The 25,058-nt window shown below is 46.5% G+C and overlaps 1 protein-coding gene across 1 annotated transcript in view; it reads left to right on the forward strand.

Annotated features, from left to right (window-relative positions):
• The window catches only part of PDE11A (phosphodiesterase 11A), a 921,640-nt gene that overhangs the window by 542,619 nt on the left and 353,963 nt on the right, over window positions 1–25,058 (forward strand). The window lies entirely within an intron of this gene.

Below are 25,058 nucleotides of genomic sequence, written 5' to 3' on the forward strand. Positions count from 1 at the left end.
AAGCTTGAGAAACCTCCGTAAGTTTGTTTTTTTTGCATACTAAAAAAATTATGAAACTCTGAGGGTAAGGGTACGGTAAGGGTACGTGCACACGGTAAGTAAACGCTGCGTGCAATCCGCAGCGGCCAGATGTTACAGCATAGTGGATGGGATTTTTACAAATCCTATACCCACTATGCGTTCCCGTTCTCCTGCAGCTCACTCACGGAGACGGACATGCGGCACGTCTTCACAGACCGCAGCATGTCAATTTCTCTTGCGGAGACTATCTCCGCAAGAGAAATTCTATAGTGCAAAGGATAGGATGCGGTGAAGCCGCATGTGTTCAATGAACACATGCGGCTTCACCTGTGTGCAGCGCAGTAAGTATGCTATGTACAAAGCGGTGCCAAAAAAGGATCATGTGCATATACCCTAAGGGCTCATGAAAACATATCGTCCGAGTACGATACCAACAAAAAATCGGATTGCACTCAGACTCATGCTATTTTATAGGGCCAAGCACATGTTCGATTTCTTTCCTCGGACTGCATTCTCAATTTGCATTCGATATGCGAATCACCCTAAGTCATGCAAGACAATAAGTCTGTGGAAAAAATCGGTCTGCACTCAGATGACATCTAACATCTTCACGGACTGACATGAGAAGTGGTGGAAAAAAATCTTCTCCGTTCTGAAAAAATCGGATTACACATTGGTCAAACTGTGATCAGAGTTCAGTTGGAGTGTGATTACCATAATTGGCGCGATTCTCTCAGATGAGACAAAATACGGTCATCTGTACCTAGCCTTAAACTCACACAATGACCAAACACCAGTGAAAATATTATCCAAAACTCTGATGAAAATCCATTTGTTGTTTTCACTGACATCTGAATGAGATCATAATGTGATAATTGCAACATTTTTGCCAAAGGATTGTAATAATGTAATAATGTGTTTCAATATTCCCACCATATCCAATTGCTTTAACTTGCTGGAATGTTTTGCCAACAAAATAGAAAATGAAAAGTATTTAAAGGAGCACTCCAGGATGTAGAAAAAGCATAGATAAATAAAAGAAATGTCATTGTAATTAAATTCCAAATTAATATTATTCAGCAATGGACACATGTTTTATCTATTGAGGTAATCACTATAATACATTAAAATGGTCACTGTCTTGTTACACTGTGTGAAGCCTGTCCTAGAATGTTAATAGGGTAGGAGCCTGTGAGTATGTGCATAGGAAGTCCTGTCCCTTCTTTTCATTTGTAAGAAGATGTACACCCACTAAAAAAGGCTGCTCACACTGCTGTCCACCCACTATCTGATCTAATACTGGAGATACCAGGGATGCTGAGGTAAGAAGAGGCTGCTCACACTGCTGTCCACCCTATCTGATAATATACTGGAGATACTAGGAGTGCTGGGGTAAGAAGAGGCTGCTCACACTGCTGTCCACCCTATCTGATAATATACTGGAGATACCAGGAGTGCTGGGGTAAGATGAGGCTGCTCACACTGCTGTCCATCAACTATCTGATCTAATACTGGAGATCCCAGAGATGCTGAGGTAAGAATAAGCTGCTCACACTGCTGTCCACCAACTATCTGATCTAATACTGGAGATTCCAGGGATGCTGAGGTAAGAAGAAGCTGCTCACACTGCTGTCTATCTGATCTAATACTGGAGATACCAAGGATGCTGAAGTAAGAAGAAGCTGCTCACACTGCTGTTCACCCACTATCTGACCTAATACTGGAGATACCAGGGGAGCTGAGGTAAAAAGAAGCTGCTCACACTACTGTTTACCATGTCTATCTGATCTAATGCTGGAGATACCAGGGATGCTGAGGTAAGAAGAGGCTTCTCACACTGCTGTCCACCAACTATCTGATCTAATATTGGAGATTCCAGGAATGCTGAGGTAAGAAGAAGCTGCTCTCACTGCTGTCCACCAACTATCTGACCTAATACTGAAGATACCAGGGATGCTAAGGTAAGAAGAGGCTGCTGACACTGCTGTCCACCCTAGCTATCTCATCTAATACTGAAGATACCAGTGGTGCTGAGGTAATATGAGGCTGCTCACACTACTGTATTTTTGAATGCAGAGTGGCTCCTTTGACTTGGGGATAGCTTTAGAGTATGTTATATAGGTAATCTCAAGGTCACGGCAGCAGATCTTCTTACTGCACAAGCTCACAGGCACCTGTCCCATTACCACTTTAGGGCAGGTTTCTGTCAGTGTAATATGTCAGAGGCCATTTTAATGTGCTATAGAGATTACACAAAACAAGTGTGATTTGCTAATTAAAGGTATTTTAGTTTATTTCACGTGGCATGTTTCTTTTCTTTTTTTGGATAACCCTTTTAATGGCCCATATTTGTACATGCATGTGGCCAATAATCAAGTTCTAAACTCTTTTTCATATGATACGGATCTGTCTGGTTTTGTACTCTGCAGTGCAGCAGAGTGCTTTATACCAGGAAAAAGATAAGAATTTGTGGCCCCGATTCATCAAAACCTTTAGGCTTTGTGCCCACGATGCAAAAATGCTACGGATTTTTCCTGAGCATTTCTGCATCTCCCTGGCAGAAAAAACGCATGCGGATTGTACATGCGGATTGTACATGCGGATTCTACATGCGTTTTGACGCGTTTTTCACATGCATTTCCGCATGCGGGTTGTTAAGCGCTTTCCAAGCGATTTTAACATCACTTGGTAAAGTGCTTGACAACTTGGTCACACTATATAAATCCATGTAAACTGCATGGATTTATATAGTGTGACCGAAAGAATGGTAAAAAATAAAAAAATAATATTATACTTACCTTCTGATGGCCCCCTTTGTCCTTGTCCTGGCTTGCCGGCAGCTCGCGGTAGACTAAAAGGACCTGCGGTGACGTCATTTAGTCATGTGACGGGTCACACAACCGCCAACATCAGCGGTCGCGTGACCCGTCACATGACTAAATGACGTCACCGCAGGTCCTTAAGTCCACCGCGAGCTGCCGGCAAGCCAGGACAAGGAGACCGGGGGCCATCAGAAGGTAAGTATAATGTATATTTTTTATTTTATTCTTTTTTTTTTACAGGTACTATGGTACCCGGGTCCGGAGGAGAGTCTCCTCTTCTCCAAACGTGGGTATCATCCGCACATTGAAACGCATGTTATCCGCATGTACAGATCCAGCGATGTGGAATCCATGCATTCCAATGCAAGTCAATGGCGGCGAAAACGCAGCACTTCCGCAAAAGAATTGGTAGTGCTGCGGATTTTCCCGCAATGATAATCCGCAGCGGAAATTTCAGCAGCATGTGCACAGCACATGCGGATTATCATTGGGGAACATGGCAGACCTTCTACCAAGCGTTTTTTAAGCGTTTCTGCAGCCGAATTGCCGCTGCGGAAACGCTTAAAAAACGCATAGTGGGCACACAGCCTTACACTAGAATTCTTGTGCAAAAAATATTTTGACTTTTGGCATTTTCACTCCATCTTCATCGAGCTCCAACAATATGGGTGGACCTGGGAGTGTGACACTACAAATCTTACTCCAATCCCTGGCTGGAGTAAGGTTTGTGGCGAGGCGTACATGGAGGTCCATGCCATTTTGCACTTTGCCTGATTCATTAAGAGGTGTGAATGAATCGCGTTACTCACACTCCACCCCACCCAGTCAAGACATGAAAACGTCAGTCTTGATGAATATGTGTGCCTAGCATTTGTCTTCAGCTAAGTTTTCTTTTAATTCTTATTTCTATTATTTTCTTTTTTTATCACTTATTGGTTATTATGAAATTATAGTGCATTCAATGTTCCTGTTTACTTACTGTCAAATAGCTTGAGCAGTATTTCTAAAAATATGACAAACAAAGATGGGCGTTCATAAGCTTTGTTTTAGCACCAAGTTTCTTTCTATTGTGTTTCCCCTTTGTGCATACTGTATACATGCTACAAAATCTCCTATTGTACATGTACAATTTTTTTTATTATTTGTTTCTCCTTTTTCTTTCAGTATGTGGCAGTGTGAATTCCCGATGTTCAGTGATTATGTCTTTTGTGTAAACTCTTCATTCTGTGCATTGTACTAATCTACACTATTGATGAAACAGTCACTGACATTGCGAATTGTCTATGATTGAGATTGACTTTTTGGAGTCAATATTCTGCAGTTTCTTTGAAGAAACATTCAGATGTTTAAATTACTTTACTTTTATGAAAGTTGTGGGTAAAATGGAAGGCAATATTCCTAAATTGTAATGCTTCCGAGCTATGAGTGTTGCATAATAACTTTTTATTATAGGATATTTACAACCTTACTATAGAAGGTAGAAATGCCCGTTTTAAAGGGGAAAAAAATCTAGAAGGATAAAGTGACGCGCCCCCTGGGCCATATTCGTTAGTGGGAATATCCGGAGCCGGATCAGATGGGGGTTGTAGTCTTCCGAGTGGCTGTGACCCGGTCCGTGCCCAGGGTGTCAAACTCAGTTGTATGTGGCAGTCCTACAGATGTTATAAGTTCTTTATTGTCGACTACGCCACCCGTTGTAATGCGGTCACTATGGCCGCCGCTGCAGCAGGGTCCGCTGAGGCTGATGGTGTAGGTGCAGCGTTTGATGGTATAACCCCCAACGGGTGGGGTATAGCCTCAGGGGGTCAGGTGCAGAGGATGGGGGTTGTGGTGGTGCAGCATAGGTGTTAAATGAAGACAGAGTCGGGTTGTGCAGTTTAGGGTATTTACTCACTGCTGATGTTCCGGTCACTCCAGCTTCAAGTGACCTCCCGAGCCGTGCTGCGTCCACCAGGTCCTGGATCCAGCCAACCCCCAAGCGAGTCCGGAGCGTGACCCTGAGCTCTCCTTCTGTCCTTTCTCTGGCCGTCCCCACTATTGATCCACCCAGGTCCAGCTCCCTCGGGCCTTCTGTTGGGTGACCCTTGGCCTTGGGTTCCCTGACCCTCCACGTGGTATGCCTTCGTGGTGGATGTGGTGGGTGGCCGTGGCAGACGCTGCCCACGGCCTCCGGTCTCTGGCTGGGGTGTGTTTTTGCCCCCACCAGCTTGGGTTCCGGTACCCTGATGCCGACTCTTCACCCGTGGATTGGATTTGGGGTCTTAGAGTCCTCTCTTCTGCTTCCCCCTCTGGGTCTCTCCTTCTTTCTCCTCTCTCTCTCTTTGGATCTGCTCTGATCCTCTTCCTGTGACTCCTCTGCAAAGGCTGACTGACTGACCCTGATCTCTGATGGTGCCCACCTTATATACACCCTCTATGTGTGAGCTCAGGTGACCAGCACCCAATGAGCTCCTATCTTTACCCAGGCTGCTCCCCCTATCTGCCCCTACACTACTTGGGATGTACCACCCCCCTCCCACTCCAGCCAGGAACAGACTCGGTCGTACCTGCACATTTCTAAGTGGGAGTACCGTCGGCCTGTTCCTCGGAAATGGGATGTGTGTAGTGCATGCAGCCTACCGAGCTCAGATCCACACTCCATCCTTACCCGGGAGTGGAATATCACACCTCTGGGTTGAGGTGCAATACCCCTGTAGCAGCCGAATCCTCAGGGTGCTACAAAAGCACATGCTAATCTTACAGAATTATGCAAACTCAAGAATTAATTTCAATGATGTTGATCACAAGATCACACTTTGTGTTCCCTTATCCCTTTTGTGCTTTATTGACCATAAAAATATTTTTTTCTTGCAATGTCCATTATTATTGTGAAGCTTTTGTTCTAGCCAATTCTCACCTATAGCTAACTTATTTATAGTACAATTCAAGTCATTCCTGCATGCCCAGTGTCTAGGACCAGCTTACTCAGATGATTTATCTTTTTGGATGTTATTATACCAGGCAGTGTGGAATACTACAGTACAGGAGAAGTAAACTCTCCCAGAATAAAGTAAAGCCTAAAAACACAACCCACTCCCTCCTAGGTTTGTCCTAGTCCTAGTGCACTAACCACTGAGCTATAAACTCAGTTGTTAAAACCTAGGAGTTCTATTTGGTTATATGATTTTCAGTGCAAACTTGTCTATAACTCATTGGGACTTATGCACAGACTGCAAGCAAGCCAAATTCAAATGATGTTTGATTTTGATTAGTGTTGAGCGAGCACTAAAATGCTCGGGTGCTCGAAGCTCGGGCCGAGCTCACCGTGATACTCGGGTGCTCGACCCGAGCAACGAGCCCAATGTTAGTCTATGGGAGACCCGAGCATTTTTGCGGCGGCACCCCCAGCAGTCTGTAGAAAGCCTAAAAAGTGCCCAAAACGATAGTGACAGTGTTCAAATGACATGGGCACAGCATGGGGATCGCCCCAGGAAGCATTTCTGACCCCCAGGTCACTGCTGTCAACGACATGGTCAGAGGTATTAAGCCACTTTTACGGGGTCATAAGAAAACGTTCAAAAACGAAACTGAAACAGTTTTCCTGTGAAATATGTTAAGGAACTTCCTTTCCAGGGTAAAGACTTGTGTATAAGGTAAAATAAATAACCAATAACAGAAATACTCCTCCACACCTTGGGCTATGTTCACACGTAGCATTTTTTATGCGTTTTTGCACTTTTGCATTCCTTTCAACCGTGACAAATGCATTCACCGGGAAATGTCATTTTAACATTTTACATTCTTATCTGGCCATGTGCTGTGCGACACATGCATACAGTGCTGAAAAGACATGGGAACAGCATGGGGAAGACCCCTGGAAGCATCTCTGACACCCAGGTCACTGCCTAAAAGTGTGCCCATCAGAAGTGATCCTTGAAGCATCAGAAGATGCAGACTTGCAACTATCCCCGTACAAGTCCTTGTCCCAGGGCAGTGTTCAATTGTACCTCCCCCATTCCTTGCAATGCAAGCGCAAGTATGCAGCCTGCCACCCACCCACCCCCAGGCTGCAATACCATACTGCTAGCTTGCACTTGAAATGGGGTCTTTTAGTTTGGAGGAGGCCGAAGCTGGCCACTACCTCATGGCTGCTTCGGCAGCGAGGTATCCATACTCAGTCCCCAGCCGCCCGGTGGCTGGGTGTCCACGCTCGGTCCCCAGCCTCCTGGGGGGCGGCCAGGTGTCCATACTCGGTCCCCAGCCGCCCCGCGGCCGGGTGTCCACTCACGGTCCCCAGCCTCCTGGGGGCGGCCGGGTGTCCATAAACGGTCCCCAGCCGCCCCAATTTCTTCTGTCAACTTCCCCCACACTTTTCTTAGCCTGGCCTGCTTTAGGGCAGCATTGGACGAGCCCACCAGAGAACCAGACTCCTCCGGTGGGCCCTGGCTTCTCCATCAGGAGAGTTGAGAGTGCCAAGGTGAGGAGCATGATGATGATGATAGAAGTTAGCATCTGCTTTGTTTTCTTGGAATGCAAGCGTAAGTGTGCAACCTGCCACCCACCCATCCCCAGGCTGCAATACCATACTGCTAGCTTGCTTGCACTTCAAATTGGGCCTTTTAGGCATGTGGAGGCAGACACCGGCCACCATGTCATGGCTGCGTCGGCGGCCTGGTATCCATACTCAGTCCCCAGCCGCCCGGCGGCCGGGTGTCCACACTCGGTCCCCAGCCGCCCCTATTTCTCCTGTCAACTTCCCCCACACTTTTCTTAGCCTGGCCTGCTTTAGGACAGCATTGGATGAGCCCACCAGAGAACCAAACTCCTCCGGTGGGCCCTGGCTTCTCCAATAGGGGAGTTGAGAGTGCCAAGGTGAGGAGCATGATGATGATGATAGAAGTTAGCATCTGCTTTGTTTTCTTGGAATGCAAGCGCATGTATGTAGTAGCGGCTATGCCTGAGGTGGTCAGCGTTTTGGCGCATATCCTACCTCCTCCGAGGATTGCTGGATGTTTTCCTGCTACTATCCCAGTTCTATGACTCCCGTTAAAACAAAGCTTCAGGTGATGAATGATGGATGAGGTGGTGGAAAAGGAGAAAGAGCTGGAGGAACATGGATCATTCACATCAATATCAGGCCAGTCAACCACACATGTCTTGTAGGATATGTTTCTGTACCAAAAGGAGCGGTTCGGCTACACAGTTATAGGGCATACAGTGAGTGCAATGCCTACCAAAAATTTCGAGGCACTCCAATGCCTCTTGGAAGTGACATGGAGGTCAGAGGGCCTTAACTAAACCCTTTTTTCCATTTATAGCAACTGGGTCTCCTGTGCACTGTTGGCCTAAGCAGTGAATGGAAGGCTTTCCAAAAATTATGAGGAACTGCAATGCCCCTTGAAACAGACGTGGATTGCAGCATACTAAAAACCTTCTACCCATTATTGGGGAGTGGGTCTCCCTTAGTGTTCGCCTATACATTGAAAAGCAAAAGCTGACTAAAATTAGGAGGAAATGCAATGCCCGTTGGAAGAGTCGTGGAGGTTAGAGTTAATTAAAAACAACATTTCAATGCCCCTTGGAAGAGCTGTGGAGTTCAGAGTGGTTTAACAAGACAGTTTTAATGCCCCTTAGAAGAGACGTGGAGGTCGCAGTAGCTTAACAAGACGGTTTTAATGCCCCTTGGAAAAATGGTGGCGGTCACAGTGGAATAAAAAGATAATATCAATACCCCTTGGAAAAGTGGTGGAGGTCGCAGTAGCTTAACAAGATGGTTTTAATGCCCCTTGGAAGAATGGTGGAGGTTGCAGTAGCTTAACAAGATGGGTTTAATGCCCCTTGAAGAGACGTGGAGGTCGCAGTAGCTTAACAAGATGGTTTTAATGCCCCTTGGAAAAGTGGTGGAGGTCGCAGTAGCTTAACTAGACGGTTTTAATGCCCCTTGGAAAAGTGGTGGAGGTCGCAGTAGCTTAACAAGACGGTTTTAATGCCCCTTGGAAGAGACGTGGAGGTCGCAGTAGCTTAACAAGACGGTTTTAATGCCCCTTGGAAAAGTGGTGGAGGTTGCAGTAGCTTAACAAGATGGTTTTAATGCCCCTTGGAAAAGTTGTGGAGGTCGCAGTAGATTATCAAGATGGTTTTAATGCCCCTTGGAAGAGATGTGGAGGTCGCATTAGCTTAACAAGACAGTTTTAATGCCCCTTGGAAGAATTGTGGAGGTCGCAGTGGAATAAAAAGACAATATCAATGCCTCTTGGAAAAGTGGTGGAGGTCTGGAGGTCGCAGTAGCTTAAGAAGACGGTTTTAATGCCCCTTGGAAAAGTGGTGGAGGTCGCAGTAGCTTTACAAGACGGTTTTAATGCCCCTTGGAAGATACGTGGAGGTCGCAGTAGCTTAACAAGACAGTTTTAATGCCCCTTGGAAGAGACGTGGAGGTCGCAGTAGCTTATTAAGACGATTTTAATGCCCCTTGGAAGAATGGTGGAGGTCGCAGTGGAATAAAAAGACAAAATCAATGCCCCTTGGAAAAGTGGTGGAGGTCACAGTAGTTTAACAAGACGGTTTTAATGCCCCATGGAAAAGTAGTGGAGGTCGCAGTAGCTTAACAAGACGGTTTTAATGCCCCTTGGAAGAATGGTGGAGGTCGCAGTAACTTAACAAGAAGGTTTTAATTCCCCTTGGAAGAGACGTGGAGGTCACAGTAGCTTAACAAGATGGTTTTAATGCCCCTTGGAAGAATGGTGGAGGTCGCAGTGGAATAAAAAGACAATATCAATGCCCCTTGGAAAAGTGGTGGAGGTCGCAGTAGCTTAACAAGACCTGTTTTAATGCCCCTTGGAAAAGTGGCGGAGGTCGCAGTACCTTAAGAAGATGGTTTTAATGCCCCTTGGAAAAGTGGTTGAGGTCGCAGTAGCTTAACAAGACGGTTTTAATGCCCCTTGGAAAAGTAGTGTAGGACGCAGTAGCTTAACAAGACGGTTTTAATGCCCCTTGGAAGAGACGTGGAGTTCAGAGTAGCTTAACAAGGCGGTTTTCATGCCCCTTACAAGAGCCATGCAGTACAGCATATTGAAAACATTATTCCCATTATTGGGGAGTGGGTCTCCCATAGTATTTGCCTATGCCTTCCAAGCAAAAGCTGCCAAAAATTAGGACGGAGCAACTTGCAATGCTGGCAACACGGACCACGGTCACCCTGGTGGTATAGTGGTGGTCGTGGCTGAGGATAAGGAGAAGAGCAAAATACAGCCGAAATAAGGAAACGTATACCCATGTGTGGGTGTGAAGCGGTGCATGGGAATACACCTCCCGAAATAACACAGTGGATTTGACTTTATGTTACTCTGCTGTCATTTGGTGGTGATGAGAAGTCTGGCCCAATCCAGCCCTTCTTCATTTTGATAAGGGTCAGCTTGTCATCATTGTCAGTTGACAGGCGAGTGCGCTTATCAGTTATAATTCCCCCAGCGGCACTAAAAACACGCTCCGATAACACGCTAGCAGCAGGGCAGGCCAGGACCTCCAAGGCGTACAGAGCGAGTTCATGCCAAGTGTCAAGCTTGGATACCCAATAATTAAAAGGCACAGAGGAATCACGGAGGACGCTCGTACGGTCAGCAAGGTACTCCCTCACCATCTTTTGAAACTTTCCACTCCTTGTGAGAGTACCCCGCGCCTCAGGGTCTGTCCGACGGGAGGGTCTGAGAAAACTGTCCCAGAACATTGACAGTGTTCCCCTACCTCTGCTGGATTGGAGTTGCGTCTCTCTCACCTGTACGCCTTGGTTGGTCAACGAACTGTGACCTCTGCCGCTAGCGTGTTCAGATGGGAATCTTTTTAACAGTTCTGCAGCAAGGGCCTTCTGGTACTGCCCCATTTTTGTAGACCTCTCCACCTCAGGAATAAGAGAGTGAAAGTTCTCCTTGTAGCGGGGGTCTAAAAGTGTCACCAACCAGTAATGACTGTCATCCAACATTTTGACAACGCGAAGGTCACGGTTAAGGCTGCGTAACATAAAGTCAGCCATGCGTGCCAGACTGGTAATGGGCAAGACTTCCGTGTCCTCACCAAGATGACGACTGACCATGCTCTCCTCCTCCTCCTCCTCCCCCCTGTCCTTAGGCTACCCACGCTGAACCGACTGTATGACAGTTGTACAGGTACTACCGTCTACAGCGCGTGATACCTGCTCCTGTTCTTCCTCCTCCTCCTCCTCCTCCTCTCCCTCATTGTCCCCCAATGCACGTTGGGATGAGATGAGGCTGGGCTGTGTGTAATCGCCCATTACGGGTTCTTGATCCATCTCATCATACTCTGGCTGCAATGCCTCCTCTTTAATTCTCTGCAGAGAGCATAGCAAAAGACAGACAAGTGGGATGCTGACGCTAATGATGGCGTCATCGCCACTCACCATCTTGGTGGACGCCTCAAAGTCTGTCAGGATGGTACATATGTCAGACATTCAGGTCCACTCCTGAGGTCTTATGTGTGGAGTCTGACCAGAATATCGACAGCCTTGTTGCCACTGGTACTCCACAACTGCTCTCTTCTGCTCACAAATCCTTTGCAACATGTGGAGGGTAGAGATCCAACGTGTGGGGACATCACACACCAGTCGGTGTGCCGGAAGCTGCAAACGCTGCTGCAACACAGCAAGGGCGGCGGAAGCTGTAGCCGACTTGCGAAAATGAGCTGACAGGCGGCTTACTTTGATGAGCAGATCTGGCAACTCGGGGTACGATTTAAGAAACCGCTGAACCACGAGGTTAAGCACATGAGCCAGGCATGGTACGTGTGTGATCTCGCCTCACCTCAGAGCCGCCACCAGGTTACGGCCATTGTCACACACGACCATGCCTGGATGTAGGTTCAGCGGTCTCAGCCACAGATCTGCCTGCTCTTTCACAGCTGTCCACAACTCACAAGCAGTGTGAGGTTTATCACCTAAGCTTATGAGTTTCAGCACAGCCTGTTGCCGCTTGGCTGAGGCAGTACTGCAGTGCTTCCAGCTTGTAACTGATGTGGTGATATCTGAGATGGAGGCTGAACATGCGGAGTAGAGATGAGCGTTGTTCTACTCGAACTGTTCGCCAATCTCAAATTCGAGCTGTTTTGGGCGGTGTTCGAGCCGTTCGGCGAACACGAACGATTTGAGAAAAATTCGGCTGTTCGAGGTTATGTTCGATAACTGTTCATGCACCAAAATCATAACTGGATTTTTTCTCAGTAATGATGAAAATTAATGTTAATACGCAGTTTGAGTGTACAGCGGGGTGGGGGGAGGGGCAGGGGATGGATCTCTGCAGGAATAATGAAGAACTCCATTTTTTTTTCTCTTTCCTGCATTTACAGTGGGGAGGTGCAATCTGTCAGCCTATCAGCAGCGCACACACACGGAGCGAAGTGCTTTTTTTCACACAGGCAAGGGCATGTGTCATTGGCAGTGTATGTCACATGTCCTTGCCCTATAAACCCAGCCATTTTCCCTGTCGCCACCATTTTCTCACTGCTGCAGCTGCGTGTTAGACGGCACCGCTGTTGCTGTGTGCGCTATACCTTGTTAATTTCAAGCCAATTTTCGCACAAATCTACAGATAGCTTGGGAGTAGGGAATAGTTGTGATTGCAGTCCTTTTAAGGACTAGGTTACAGCATTTCCTACGACTTTTATCAGGCAGGTCTGTGCTCTTAAATAGATAGATTGTGGGAGTAAAGACTAATTGTAATTGCAGTCCTTTTCAGGACTAGGTTACATCAGTTCCTATCAGTTTTTGCCAGGCAGGTCTGTGCCAGTACTGTGCAAGTTTTTTTCACAGCATTTGGCTGAATCTAGCAAAGCTAATCCTTTTTGGCCTATTGCAGAGTGTGTTAGTCAGTGGAGTAGCCTATCTGTGTTGCAAGACATACCACCTGTGTATAGAATACCAATTTTTTTACTGCACCTAGTGAAGTAAAATCTTTTGGGCATAGCATCATTCTATTAGTCCATCTATACTGACCTCCATCAGGTTGCAAATTGAATATAATTTTTTTCTGCATCTAGCTCTGAAAAAATATTTGGGCTTCTAGCAGTGTGTGGGACTTGGTCTATTAGTCCATCTACACTGACCTCCATCAGGTTGCAAATTAAAAGTAATTTTTATCTGCATCTAGCTCTGAAAAAGTATTTGGGCTTCTAGCAGTGTGTGGGACTTGGTCTATTAGTCCATCTATACTGACCTCCATCAGGTTGCAAATTGAATATCATTTTTTTCTGCATCTAGCTCTGAAAAAATATTTGGGCTTCTAGCAGTGTGTGGGACTTGTTCTATTAGTCCATCTATACTGACCTCCATCAGGTTGCAAATTGAATATAATTTTTTTCTGCATCTAGCTCTGAAAAAATATTTGGGCTTTTAGCAGTGTGTGGGACTTGTTCTATTAGTCCATCTATACTAACCTACACCAGGTTGCAAATTCAATATAATTTTATTCTGCATCTAGCTCTGAAAAAATATTTGGGCTTCTAGCAGTGTGTGGGACTTGTTCTATTAGTCCATCTATACTGACCTCCATCAGGTTGCAAATTGAATATCATTTTTTTCTGCATCTACTTCTGAAAAAATGTTTGGGCTTCTAGCAGTGTGTGGGACTTGGTCTATTAGTCCATCTATACTGATCTCCATCAGGTTGCAAATTAAAAATAATTTTTATCTGCATCTAGCTCTGAAAAAATATTTGGGCTTCTAGCTGTGTGTGGGACTTGTTCTATTAGTCCATCTATACTGACCTCCATCAGGTTGCAAACTGAATATCATTTTTTTCTGCATCTACCTCAGAAAAAAAATTTGGGCTTCTAGCAGTGTGTGGGACTTGTTCTATTAGTCCATCTATACTGACCTCCATCAGGTTGCAAATTGAATATAATTTTTTTCTGCATCTACTTCTGAAAAAATATTTGGGCTTCTAGCAGTGTGTGGGACTTGGTCTATTAGTCCATCTACACTGACCTCCATCAGGTTCCAAATTAAAAATAATTTTTATCTGCATCTAGCTCTGAAAAAATATTTGGGCTTCTAGCAGTGTGTGGGACTTGGTCTATTAGTCCATCTATACTGACCTCCATCAGGCTGCAAATTAAAAATAATTTTTATCTGCATCTACCTCTGAAAAAATATTTGGCCTTCTAGCTGTGTGTGGGACTTGTTCTATTAGTCCATCTATACTGACCTCCATCAGGTTGCAAACTGAATATAATTTTTTTCTGCATCTAGCTCTGAAAAAATATTTGGCCTTCTAGCAGTGTGTGGGACTTTCTCTATTAGTCCATCTATACTGACCTCCATCAGGTTGCAAATTAAAAATAATTTATATCTGCATCTAGCTCTGAAAAAATATTTGGCCTTCTAGCAGTGTGTGGGACTTTCTCTATTAGTCCATCTATACTGACCTCCATCAGGTTGCAAATTAAAAATAATTTTTTGTCTGCATCTAGCTCTGAAAAAATATTTGGCCTTCTAGCAGTGTGTGGGACTTTCTCTATTAGTCCATCTATACTGACCTCCATCAGGCTGCAAATTAAAAATAATTTTTATCTGCATCTACCTCTGAAAAAATATTTGGCCTTCTAGCAGTGTGTGGGACTTGTTCTATTAGTCCATCTATACTGACCTCCATCAGGTTGCAAATTGAATATCATTTTTTTCTGCATCTACTTCTGAAAAAATGTTTGGGCTTCTAGCAGTGTGTGGGACTTGTTCTATTAGTCCATCTATACTAACCTACACCAGGTTGCAAATTCAATATAATTTTATTCTGCATCTAACTCTGAAAAAATATTTGGGCTTCTAGCTGTGTGTGGGACTTGTTCTATTAGTCCATCTATACTGACCTCCATCAGGTTGCAAACTGAATATCATTTTTTTCTGCATCTACCTCAGAAAAAAAATTTGGGCTTCTAGCAGTATGTGGGACTTGTTCTATTAGTCCATCTATACTGACCTCCATCAGGTTGCAAATTGAATATAATTTTTTTCTGCATCTACTTCTGAAAAAATATTTGGGCTTCTAGCAGTGTGTGGGACTTGGTCTATTAGTCCATCTACACTGACCTCCATCAGGTTGCAAATTGCAAATTAAAAATAATTTTTATCTGCATCTAGCTCTGAAAAAATATTTGGGCTTCTAGCAGTGTGTGGGACTTGGTCTATTAGTCCATCTATACTGATCTCCATCAGGTTGCAAATTAAAAATAATTTTTATCTGCATCTAGCTCCGAAAAAGTATTTGGGCTTCTAGCAGTGTGTGGGACTTGTTCTATTAGTCCATCTATACTGACCTCCATTAGGTTGCAAATTGAATATAATTTTTTTCTGCATCTAGCTCTGAAAAAATATTTGGGCTTCTAGCAGTGAGTGGGACTTGTTCTATTAGTCCATCTATACTGACCTCCATCAGGCTGCAAATTAAAAATAATTTTTATCTGCATCTACCTCTGAAAAAATATTTGGCCTTCTAGCTGTGTGTGGGACTTGTTCTATTAGTCCATCTATACTGACCTCCATCAGGTTGCAAACTGAATCTAATTTTTTTCTGCATCTAGCTCTGAAAAAATATTTGGCCTTCTAGCAGTGTATGGGACTTTCTCTATTAGTCCATCTATACTGACCTCCATCAGGTTGCAAATTAAAAATAATTTATATCTGCATCTAGCTCTGAAAAAATATTTGGCCTTCTAGCAGTGTGTGGGACTTTCTCTATTAGTCCATCTATACTGACCTCCATCAGGTTGCAAATTAAAAATAATTTTTTGTCTGCATCTAGCTCTGAAAAAATATTTGGCCTTCTAGCAGTGTGTGGGACTTTCTCTATTAGTCCATCTATACTGACCTCCATCAGGTTGCAAACTGAATATCATTTTTTTCTGCATCTACCTCAGAAAAAAAATTTGGGCTTCTAGCAGTGTGTGGGACTTGTTGTATTAGTCCATCTATACTGACCTCCATCAGGTTGCAAATTGAATATAATTTTTTTCTGCATCTACTTCTGAAAAAATATTTGGGCTTCTAGCAGTGTGTGGGACTTGGTCTATTAGTCCATCTACACTGACCTCCATCAGGTTGCAAATTAAAAATAATTTTTATCTGCATCTAGCTCTGAAAAAATATTTGGGCTTCTAGCAGTGTGTGGGACTTGGTCTATTAGTCCATCTATACTGATCTCCATCAGGTTGCAAATTAAAAATAATTTTTATCTGCATCTAGCTCTGAAAAAGTATTTGGGCTTCTAGCAGTGTGTGGGACTTGGTCTATTAGTCCATCTATACTGACCTCCATCAGGTTGCAAATTGAATATCATTTTTTTCTGCATCTAGCTCTGAAAAAATATTTGGGCTTCTAGCAGTGTGTGGGACTTGTTCTATTAGTCCATCTATACTGACCTCCATCAGGCTGCAAATTGAATATAATTTTTTTCTGCATCTAGCTCTGAAAAAATATTTGGGCTTCTAGCAGTGTGTGGGACTGGGTCTATTAGTTCATCTATACTGACCTCCATCAGGTTGCAAATTAAAAATAATTTTTATCTGCATCTAGCTCTGAAAAAATATTTGGGCTTCTAGCAGTGTGTGGGACTCATTGTATTAGGCCATCTATACCAAGCTCCACCAGCTTTGAAATTAATAATAATTTTTAGCTGCATCTAGCCCTGAAAATAATTTTTCCCAATAGTGGTAGCAATAGAAATATGGGGCGCGCGCCTGGCTAACAAAAATATACGCTTCATAACACAAAACACCAGCCTAGCGCACTGCATTAATAAGATGGCATCATCGTCTCTCCCAGTGCTAGGCCTACTACGCAGGCTAGCATTCCTGTGCCTAAAACACAATGTATGGGTCCGCGCTAGCCACTATGCTGAGGGGTATAAAGCTGCTGCTAACGCTTTATAACAATTCAATTGGCAGATTTTCACAGAGCTCTTCCACAACGCCCACCCATCGGGCAACATTTGCCCACCCTCCCTATGGGATCTAGTGGCGAATAGTTGATGCCATTAATCAGAGCGTCAGTTGCCCCGTCAGCGTGGCAAGCATACGGTAAGGCATGGGAAGAATGGACACGACAAGTAGCAGGCAGACGGGTTGACCAATGTGAACAAGCCAGATCACAAGTCACCATAGAATTTCTCCACCAGCTAATGATGAGGGGCATATCAGGAGCGTCAGCGCAGCGGTGTCTGACCGGAGTAGCATTTCACTTCCAACTACTGAATTGGGGAGATGTGACAAAGATTCATCATCAGACAATCCATAAAAGGGTGGAAAAGGGGTCAGCCAAGTCAGGAATGTAGACGTCCCGTCCCGTGTCACTAAAACTGATTTCTCACATCATATCCCTAACACCATTAACATGACACTCACAATTTGAAGCAACACTAATGTCTACTGCATTTGTGATCGCCTTCTTCGGGGCGCTATGTATAAGCGAATTAGTCCCTCAATCCAAAATTACCACCAGTGGAGGCTTATTACACCAGGACGTAGTCATAGCCAATAATGCAATACATCTACGCATACACCAATCGAAAACGGTTCCAGCGGGCAGGGGTACTTGGGTACTTCTACAACCCACAAACGGTACACTGAGTCGGGTAACAATAGTAAAAACATATCTAACCATCAGATCACAAAGTAATTTCTTCCTATCACACATTGATGGAACGCCATTATCAAGATACCTGTTCCAAGCTATATTTAATAAATGCATAACATCGGCAGGGAACCACCCCAAAGATTACGGGACACACTCATTCCGCATAGGTGTGGCCACGGAAGCAGCAAGAGCAGGACTGTCAGAAACGGAAGTTCAGAGGATAGGGAGATGGCGATCCACGTGTTTTGGCGAGATACATAAGACCGGACTTGTTATCCTAACGTGGTTTGTTTCTTTTACAGGTGACGCTAAGCCAACAGTGTGAGTGATAGGCCACTCGTATATATATTAGGCACGAAAAAGGGCGAAAGTCCGCCCAGGCGGGAGGAAATTAGAGTTTCATAACACATATTTCAACTGGAGAGGTATTAGAGGCCTGCTATGGCCACAGGTACTAATGGAGGTAATCAAGGTAGGGAGAGAGGCAAGAAGTCCGGTCATCTTAGTTATACAGGCCGGGGGAAACAACCTAGGTCATCACAAGAGCGCATAACTAATGGCAATAATGAAACTAGACACTGAGCGCTTCAGAGAATTTTTCACAAAATTAGCTATAGTATGGTCAGAGATTGTGCCGATAGCGGTATGGCAAGGTGCGCGAGACATCACGGCCATCGAATGGACAAGGCGGGTAATAAATATTCGGATGGCAAAATTTAGAAGAGACAGAGGCGGTGTAGTGATATGACACCGACAACTGGAAGGAGATAAAGCAGGCCTCATACGGCCCGACGGTGTTCACTTAATAGATATTGGACTGGACATATTCCTGTCAGGACTCCAGGACGGAGTGGAACAAGCGTTAAGAGTGATGGGTGGGGGTCAGAGTCCTGCATACGAGTACGCTGGATCCTCCGTGGCCTGGAAATAGAAAGGACATGTTGGAGAGTTACACTTGTTGGCCAACTTGCCGGAGTGGGGACCCAGGGCATGCTGCAACAAGCTGAATTATTTTAGAAATAAAATGCCTTTCTAATGGAATGAGTATAAAGAGTTAATAAAGCTGTGACCGATCCTCACCCATCCAGTTGTAAGAGTTACATTATTGTATTGTCCATGAAAGGGGGGCGGTAGGGGGGCTGAGCGTCTGGGTTTGGTTGGGGGTCCCCACAGTCTGCCTAGGCTAGATTCATTTAAAAATTCTTATTAGATACACAGGCGGTGCAGCTTGCTTCGCAGCTGGGCTACTACGCCCAAAGTATTGCCTAGGCTAGATGCAGTTAAAAATTCTACGCTGACTAGCAGACACTGAAGATTTGGAGCAGACCTCTGAGTAAACAGCTCTTCAGACTCAACCATCTGTGTTACCCCAAGCCATAGTGTATGTAGTTTCTTACAGTTAAAAGGGGGGGGGGTGCGACCCAACCCACCTGGAATTGACGATGCCAACGTCACGTAAGACACAGCAAGGGGACTCCCAAAATTGTGGCACAGACACCACTTAACCCTAGAACGCATACCTGTGGCCTTGCAGGCCCGCCCAGTTAATTGTTTTCTATTTTCTGCAAGATTACTTTAGTTAGAATTTTGAAACTCTAGGTATTCTTCATGTATATAGTTGTTTGTCATTTGAGTTTGAATTATTCCATGTTATTTGTACATGGGCCTAAAGGGCCCCAGGTATGTGAAAGTGTAGATTTTTATGGTCATGCGTTCTAGGGTTAAGTGGCATCAATTGCCCCACTGTTGCTTAAAACGGTTGGTGAGGTGATTTTACCAAATCCCCAAGCTTTTAGTCTCCCAAGGATGACACAGGGGTAGAAATGTCCTTGCGAATCCATGATTTGTTCATCTTTATGAACGTGAGTCTGTCTACATTCTCAGTGGACAGCCGCGTGCGCTTATCTGTCAGCACACCACCAGCAGCGCTGAACACACGTTCAGACAGAACGCTGGCTGCGGGGCATGACAAGATCTCCAAGGTGTGAGTGGCGAGCTCCGGCGATTATTCCAGATTGGAATACCAAAATGAGCAAGGGTCCAGTGACACAGTCATGGCTTCGATGTTCACTTGGAGATTCTCCTGTACCATCCTCTCTAGGCATTGACTATGTGTCAGACTTCTTGTCTCCTGTGGCCTTGCAAAGGATGGTCTAAAAAAGTGGTGAAACGATTCCACAAAATTGCTGTTACCAGCAGATACTGTGTTACTGTTACTGTTTGAGTGATGAAGACTCGACAGTCCCACCGTTGGCAAGTTAGAACTGTGAGATTCACTACGTGCACCACTGGTGTTTTGTGGAAAAGCACATGTAAGATTCTGCAACAGCGTCTGCAGATACTCCTGCATTCGTCAATACCTTTTTATGGCAGGAATTATTTCGGCAAATATACTTTTGTACCGGGGATCTAAGAGTGTGGCAACCCAGTAGTCGGGATTACTTCGAATTCTGACAGTCCGGGATCATGTTGCAGGTAGTGCAGCAAGAAGGCACTCATGTGTCTTGCGCATCCAGAAGTACCAAGTCCTTGTTGTGTTGGTAGCGAGGTAAGAATCATGCTTCCTTCCTCTGCCCTCTCCCTCCAACCTCGCACAACAGAAATGTGATCAAGGTCTCCCTCATCTGATGAGTCTTCCATGCCCATCGCCAGTTCGTCCTCCACTTCTTCCTTGGCTCCTACATCTTCCGCAACAGTTTGGCTGCTACCATGCGCCCTGGTTAATCCCTCTCCCCCACCCTCCCATGCCTGCCGCCTTGGTGCTGCCAACCGTCTGGACCTTGGAGATGTTATCCCTTCCGCATACGACTCCTCCTCTACTTCCTCCACCTCCTCTTGTCCCACCACCTGACTCTGAATTCTGTTTAATGTGTGCTCCAGCATGTAAATCACCGGAATAGTCATGCTGATAATGGCATCGTCGTCAGCACTAAACATCTTCGTCGCCATTTCAAAACTGTGCAGAAGGGTGTGTGGCACCCCTGAGGGTTCAGTTGCCACAGAGTTACTGCATCTCACCCAGAGGTGTGGTATCTCACCCTCAGGTAAGGAAGGCGTATGGCTCGGGACCCTGACTCCTGCATCCAACACATACCCGCAGTGGGGGCAGGGCGAGATTGCTCCTAAGGGAGAGCACAGTCCCAGGTCCCTAGCTGGTTTGAGGGTCCTATGTAGTGGGTGCTTAGGGGAGCAGCTTAGGGGAGCACATGACAAGGAGAGTATAAATAGGAAGCCATCTTAGAAAGAGCAAGCCAGACAGAGGAGGAAAAGTGACAGGAGCAGAGACTAGGCATGAGCTCTGCTCCGGAGGCGGGCCTAGCCTGGGAGGCCCAGGACTGAAGGAGAGAAGAGAGGAGTGGGAGCTGGAAGGCTCCAGGAACCGAAGGGACCCTACGGCTACGGGCCGTGCAGAAGGCCACCCGTACTCCCGCTGCTACCAGGAGGTAGAGGGGTCAGGCCAGATAAGGGGAACCGGTCCCTCAACTAGCGGAGAAACAGCAAGGCTCAACTAGAAACCGGAGGCTGCTGCATTTCATGTACTGCAGGCCAAAGTCCACACCAGTCTCACTAAGAAGGTAGCCACATAGGACCCAGGGGACGGAACACACGTCACCCGCCAAGGCCCGAGGATACCGGATAGAAGTGTCACTGGGTGTGAGGTGCAGGGAGAAGGCCAGAGAAAGGACACACAGAAGGGGGTCCTGCTAAGTACTCCTGAGCGATCTGGGGGTGGACTGAGCCCCTCACTGAGTATGCACAGCACGACGGGGGAGATTGCTCTGGTACCTGTAATCTGGACTACAACAACTGTGAGTAATATCTTGAGACGGCATCACACGGACTCTGTGTTCATTACTGACTCCCTGCACTACAACCACCATCATCCACCCACACTGCCCTGAAGCTACACTCTTCCTGTGGTGAGTAATAATACCGTTGCTGCAAAACCACCAGCTTCAGAGGACTGTTCCGCAGCGACGGCCACTTTGGCCGCACTCCACAGGTGGCGTAGTCAGACATTATAAAATCCATATATACAAATTACCCTTGGATTGACCGCCCTGGGTCACGGACTGGGTCACTGCCACAGTGACTACAACCCCCAGCGTCTACCGGCCCGGCTCAGGGTACCCCATGGCCCAGGGGGCGCGTCAACTTCATAGGTCCCTGATCTGAGACCACTCCTGCAGCGTGATTTGCCCCACCTCTGGATCTCGTTGGCCCAGGCTATACGTCAGAACGTATTGCACCAGGGCTTGTCGGTGCCGCCACAGTCGCTGCAACATGTGCAGAGTTGAATTCCACCGTGTCGGCACATCGCATTTCAGCCGGTGAACTGGCAGGCCCAACGACTTCTGTAGAGATGTAAGTCGTTGAACTGCGGGATGCGAACGGCGGAAGTGAGCACACAGCGACCGTGCCCTCTGCAGAAGGCCATCTAGTCCGGGATAGTGGGCTAAAAATTGCTGGACAACCAGGTTCAACACGTGAGCCATACAAGGCACATGTGTGACATTGCCCCGGCGAAGTGCCGCACCCAGGTTTGCAGCATTGTCGCACATGGCCTTCCCTGGTTGCAGGTCCAGTGGAGACAACCTTTCATGAAACTGGGTCTCCAGAGCTGACCACAACTCCTCAGCTGTGTGACTCACATTTCCCAGACATTTCAAAGTAAACACTGATGCCGTTGAGCCCTGCTGCCAGCATAGTAAGGAGGTGTGCAGGATTCCTTCTGCGCAGTTAGAAAGCAGGTGGCATTACCAGACAGGCTTTGGGTGCAGGTGGAGGACCGAGAGGAGGTTGAGGAGGCAGAAGCAGTGGAGGAACTTCGAGATAAAGAGGATTGACGCACAACTCGTGGGGACGGTAAGACTTGGACAGCAGCCCCTTGTCCTGCTGTCACCATAGTTACCCAGTGCCCAGTCAGCGACATGTAACGCCCCTGTCCATGCCTTCTCGTCCAAGTGTCTGTGGTGAAGTGCACCCTGTCACACACAGAGTTTCTCAAAGAAGCGGTGATGTTGTGTGCGACATGCTAGTGGAGCGCAGGCACACCTTTCTTTGAGAAGTAGTGCCGACTGGGCATCTGGTACTGGGGCACTGTGACGGACATAAGGTCTTGAAAATCCTCTGTGTCCTCCAGGTGGAAAGGCAGCATTTCTGTAGCCAACAGCTTGCAGATGGTGAAATTCAACCTCTTAGCTTTCTCATGGCTAGGAGGAAATGGTCTTTTACTTTTCCACATCTGAGGGACCGAGGGCTGGCTGTTGTGCTTAGACGGTGTTGAGTAGGGTGTCCCCGGCAAACTGCCGGTCTGTGAGGAAGATGCAGGCGGACATGTTAGGTTGCCTTGATCCAAAGGTGGTGCTCTCGATGTCGGAGAGCGCTCAACACTAGCAGGTGCTTCCACTTCCCAATGAACTGACGACCTGCCAATCACACTGGCTGTTGCGGGTAAAGAGGTGGCAGGTCTGCGTCCAAAAACATGTGTGACTGCTGTCCCCCCAGTCACAGAGGATGAAGAGGCTGCGGATGCACAAGATGGGGCAGACGGTGGTTGGCCCAGCCGGCTAGGCCACATTGTAGCACAGTGAGCTTCCCACTGCAACTTATTCTTCATATCCATGTGACGGTACATGCATGAAGTACTCAAACTATGGATTTTTTGGCCTCTACTTAGCTTTTGCTGACAAATATTACAGATAACACGAGTTGGGTCATCCTTATCGATCTGAATAAATGCCCAGGCTATGCAAGGCTTAGAGCCCATGTGACCTGAAGAGCCACTACGACTTGTGGTCAGAGGCAGAGTTGTGGTTGAGGATGCAGTTGTTGACATGCTTCCAGTACTCCGTCTCTGTTCAGGAAGGCGCAACCTAACCTCGTCGTCAATAGCATCTGTGATGCCCCGCTGCGCTTGGTATCACAGATCCTAGAAGAGTGCATTGATGGAATCCTCCACAAGAGGCCCCCATAAACATTCACACATCTCCACCTTCCACCTCAGACCAGCAGAGGGAGCCCGTTAGGGATATAAATAGGGAAGGTGGAGCTAGGCAGTTCAGTTCCTCTGAAGAGTTCCTGCAGTAGAGAAGCCTAAGAGAGGTCAGTCTGCAGTGGAGCTCAGTCTAGTCTAGAGAACGCAGTTAATAGTTCAGCAGTGGAGCACGAGGCTCCTGCTTGCTAGATTCAGGGAGCCCAGATAGAGCTTAAGGTGTGCCGGTGCCGTAAGATCAGTGAAGCGCGGCAAGCTGCCGTTAGTGTGTATAGCCTAGTGAGGGCCCGAGTAGGCCGAAGGCGAGTGGCGAGTTAGTACATAAGGGGCAGAGGAGCTTAACCAGCTCACCCCGAAGCATTTACCGGACACAGGATCCGAGCTTACCGGTATCTCTATGACCCAGTAAGGCATAACCGGAATCCCTGGAGAACTACAAGTCCCAGGATCGCTAAGGTGCTGATATGTAACAGAGCCAGGAGACGCTTAGGCCCCGCATACTGGGAGCGTGAACTCCAAGAGAAGGCCCTACCACAAGGTCAGCCAGCGCAGGACAGAGACAAAGTTAGGCCTAGCTCCAGGCAGGTCAGAAATAGTGTTGAGCCACCCCCGTAGTGTTCGAGTTCGGTTCGGTTCGTCGAACACCCGTGTGTTCGCTGAACTGTTCGTCGAACTGTTCGTCGAACACCTTCGAACACCGTTAAAACCAATGGCAGGCAAACAAAAACACATAGAAACACATAGAAAACACCTTCAAAGGTGTCCAAAAGCTGACAAACTGCTCAGAAGACATAACTAACACATGGAAAAGTGACAAGTACATATAGTCATGCGAAAATAAAAGAGGTGGAGGAGTAAAAGGAGGGGGAGACACAGATATAGGCATGTCATGCCCTTCTAAAATCCAAAAAGTGAGAAGCCGACACGGCCAGTCCGCTCCTGCCCGTGCCACCTCCGTGTCGCCGGGTTTGTGCCAGAGCCGCGGTGAACCCTGACGGCCAGCCCCCATCTCCCAATACTGGTGCCTGTCCGCTGGTGGGTCGACCGAGCCCCCCTGTGGTGGAGGCAGCTCTAAGCTTTTTAATTTAAATTGTCTCTCTAATTTGAATGAATACACTTTAAATCCATTTACAAGGATCTATTGGAGGGCAAGTCTCATGCCAGCAGCCGCGGTAATTCCAGCTCCAGTAGCGTCCACTAAAGCTGCTGCAGTTAAAAAGCTTTTATAAGGATCGAGCTCGGCTGTCCACCGCAAGGCATCCTACTGCCAGTCCCAGCCCCTATGCCTTGGGGTGCCTCCTGATGCTCTTCACTAAGTATCCCATGGTCCCGAAGCATTTCCTTTGAAAAAATTAAGTGTCTAAACTACAGGTGGTGTAGCTTGCTTAACAGCCGGGATAATCCGCTGACTAGCAGACACTGCTACTGGCACAAAGTATTTCCTGGGCTAGATGCAGTTAAAAATTTGTAATTAGATACTCTCGTTGGATGCTGAGAAAGCATTCCATAGAGTCTCCTGGCACGCCATATATGATTCTCTTAAAAGCTTGGGGTAGGGGTCTAGGGGACCCTTTTATAGCCAAAATCATGGCCCTGTATCGCAATACGTCAC

The sequence above is a fragment of the Phyllobates terribilis genome, unplaced genomic scaffold, assembly GCF_046119375.1.
Source record: "Phyllobates terribilis strain yellow unplaced genomic scaffold, ASM4611937v1 Scaffold_9__5_contigs__length_417890890, whole genome shotgun sequence".
Classification (NCBI taxonomy): domain Eukaryota; kingdom Metazoa; phylum Chordata; class Amphibia; order Anura; family Dendrobatidae; genus Phyllobates; species Phyllobates terribilis.